Genomic DNA, 3,261 nt, shown 5'->3' with positions numbered 1-3,261 from the left:
TTACTTTAGCCATCTATTTTTCTTGCAATTTTATTTTATTTTATTATTTATTAATTTACTTTTTCTCTCTCTTAGCAGGTTTTTGTAGTTTATGACTAGAAGAAACCCATCAGGACCATTACTTTTTAACGAAGAAATAGATCGTACAATTCGCAAAAATCAAAGAGAAATAAGGCGTAGTTTACGATAACGGAGAACGAGCGAGAAGACGATTCTCAAACCCCAACCGAAGAGATGGCCGAAAATCCAGGCGATCAGTTGCCTCCTGCAATTGCAGCTAATCAAAATCCTGCTCCACGTACTATGTATGACTATGCTAAACCTTCTTTAACAGGAACTGAGTCTAGTATAGTTAGACCTGCTATTGCTGCGAATAATTTCGAACTAAAACCTAACACAATTTAGATAATACAGTAGTTTGTTCAGTTTGATGGTTTACAGGATGAGGATCCCGACACGCACTTGGCGAATTTTCTTGAATTTTGTGATACATTCAAAATCAATGGCGTTTCTGATGATACCATTCGTCTTCGGTTATTTCCCTTTTCACTGAGAAACAAAGCTAAATAGTGGTTGAACTCGTTACCACGAGGGTCTATCATTACTTGGGAACAAATGACCGAGAAATTTTTACTAAAATATTTTTCGCCAGCTAAAACGGCTAAATTACGTAATGATATCTCTTCTTTTGTGCAGATGGATTTAGAAACACTTTACGATGCATGGGAGAGATACAAGGACTTACTGAGAAGGTGCCCTCACCATGGGTTGCCGCTTTGGCTTCAAGTACAAACATTCCACAATGGTCTGAATTCCTCGACTCGGCAAATGGTTGCGCGATTCTTTGGCGGAACCATCAACAACAAAACACCTGAAGAGGCTTATGAATTCATTGAAGAAATGTCACTAAATAAATATCAGTGGCAAGTCATGAGGACTAAGACAACAAAAACAGCCGGCGTTTATAACATCAACTCAGTTTCTATGCTGTCAAATCAGGTAGAACTTCTTAATAAAAAGATTGATAGTTTTCTTGGTTTTACGTAGGTACATCTAGTAATAAGGTGTGACTCAAGCAGAGGAGGTGTGCATACAGAATATAAATCCTTCAATCCCACAACAGAAGAGGAACAAGTCAACTACATGGGTAATAATAACTTTAGGTCTCAAAATAACCCATACAGTAATATTTATAATGTAGGTTGGAGGAACCACCCAAATTTCTCCTGGGGTGGTCAAGGGAATCAAAAGCCACAAAATCCTCAGGGTTTTCAACAGCCACCTTATCAACAAGAGAAGAAACCAAACCTTAAAGAGATGCTTTCTAAATTTATCTCGGTGTCAGAAACCCGTTTCCAAAATATGAGACAGCACTTAAGAATCAGCAAGCATCGATCCAAAGACTCGAAATTCAGATAGGCCAACTGTCCAAACTAATCTCTGGATGACCACAAGGTAGCCTACCTAGTAATACTGAACCTAATCCGAGGAAACACCTTACTGCAATTAGTGCCCAAGATAAGGAAATATTCATTACACCTGTGCCAGAATTACAGTAAGACAACGTGTAAATAGTAATGATCCCAAACAAGTAAGTACAACTCATGTACCTCGTGTGCCATATCCTAAAGCAATGACGAAAGACAGAACAGAAGAACAATTCGGTAAGTTTGTCAAACTCTTAAAGAAATTACATATTAACTTACCCTTTATTGAAGTTCTTTCGCAGATGCCCAACTCAGCAAAATTCTTAAAGGAACTTCTGAGCAATAAAAGGAAATTAGACGCTACATCGCATGTGGAACTCAATGCAGTCCGCTCAGCTATTCTAAAGAATGAGCTACCTAACAAATTAAAAGATCCAGGGAGTTTTACAATTCCTTATTTAATTGGTAGCCTATCTGTTAATAATGCTTTAGCTGATCTAGGAGCAAGTATAAATGTTAAGCCGTATAAAATGTTTAAATGACTAGGTCTCGGTAAACCCAAACAGACTAGGATGAGCATACAATTGGCTGACAAAATAGTTATATTTCCTAAGGGTATTATTGAAGACGTTCTCGTTAAAATTGATAAATTTATTTACCCAGTAGACTTTGTTGTCTTAGATATGGATGAGGATAATGAGGTACCTTTAACTTTAGGACGACCATTTTTAGCAACTGCCAGAACCATTATTAATGTAGGCATAGGAGAGCTAACACTTTGTGTAGCTGACGACGCAGTAACACTCCAATCACGCGACTCAGTCAAAACCTCTAAGACTCAAGCTAATGCTATAAAACTTTTCAATGCTAAAACTAATATTCAATCGTCCTTGCAGGAACTTCTTCGAACCAAGACAATAGAGACAGTGTGCTACATCACAAAGAGAATAAAGACGTCCATGAAGAACGAAGACTACGGATAGATGAGCTAGACAAATGGCGAGAACACAAACTAAAAACACATGATAAATCGAAACTACGCAAAAACAAGCCCGATACCTCTCCTAATCAACTTAAGGTTGGCGATACAGTCTTGCTAGATGCCGTTGATCCTTACATTGTCACTACCACAACAAATGAGGAAATCCCTCTTATAGTACTCAGTATTTTTCCATTCGGTACGGTTGAGGTGAGTCATCCCAAGTTCGGCACTTTTAAGGTAAACAACACCCGTTTAAAACCTTATTTTAAAATTTAAAACAAGAATGAGGAGTATGAACTCCTCGAACCACCATGATCATTCAACGGAGAGGTAAGTCGAGCTTAGACTATAAATAAGTGCTTCTCGGGAGGCAACCCGAGCACTAACATATTTTGATTTCTTTATTTTTAACTTCTCACACTTCGAATCAATTAACTTAGTCTTTGAATTGCAAAGTTTTTTAGCACACACGGCGAGGCACACGGGTGTGCCTAAAGCCGTGGCCAAACAGGGGAAGAAACACGGCCGTGCGATACGGCCGTGTTGAAGCAGGACATGATTTCCCAAAAACACGGGGTGCGATAAATCCCCACGGCCATGTAACATGGCCGTGGGTGTACTTGATAGGAGACCAGGGGCGTGGCAATGAAAACCCATGGGTGTGCCCGGGACAAGGCTCGATTCTATTTTTTCGACACGGACGTGCGACACGCCCGTGCCATTCAGCCGTGTACAACAATACACAGGCGTGCTACCATAAAACACAGGCATGGGAGAAGCAAACAAAGCTAGGCATGGCCATACAATATGGCCGTGTTTGACACACGCCCAAGACACACAGGCTTGGGACAG

The 3,261-nt window shown here is 39.8% G+C and overlaps 1 non-coding gene across 1 annotated transcript; it reads right to left on the bottom strand.

Moving 5' to 3' along the window:
* Positions 1–663: 663 nt before the first annotated feature.
* LOC128283148 (small nucleolar RNA R71) lies at positions 664–770 on the bottom strand. The gene has a single exon (XR_008273489.1). It is a non-coding gene; the product is annotated as a small nucleolar RNA R71 (small nucleolar RNA).
* Positions 771–3,261: the final 2,491 nt, after the last annotated feature.

The sequence above is a fragment of the Gossypium arboreum genome, chromosome 10 (assembly GCF_025698485.1).
Source record: "Gossypium arboreum isolate Shixiya-1 chromosome 10, ASM2569848v2, whole genome shotgun sequence".
NCBI classification, from domain to species: Eukaryota; Viridiplantae; Streptophyta; class Magnoliopsida; order Malvales; family Malvaceae; genus Gossypium; species Gossypium arboreum.
The sequence above is the reverse complement of the archived record's forward strand: the minus strand, read 5'-3'. Positions and strand labels throughout refer to the sequence as shown.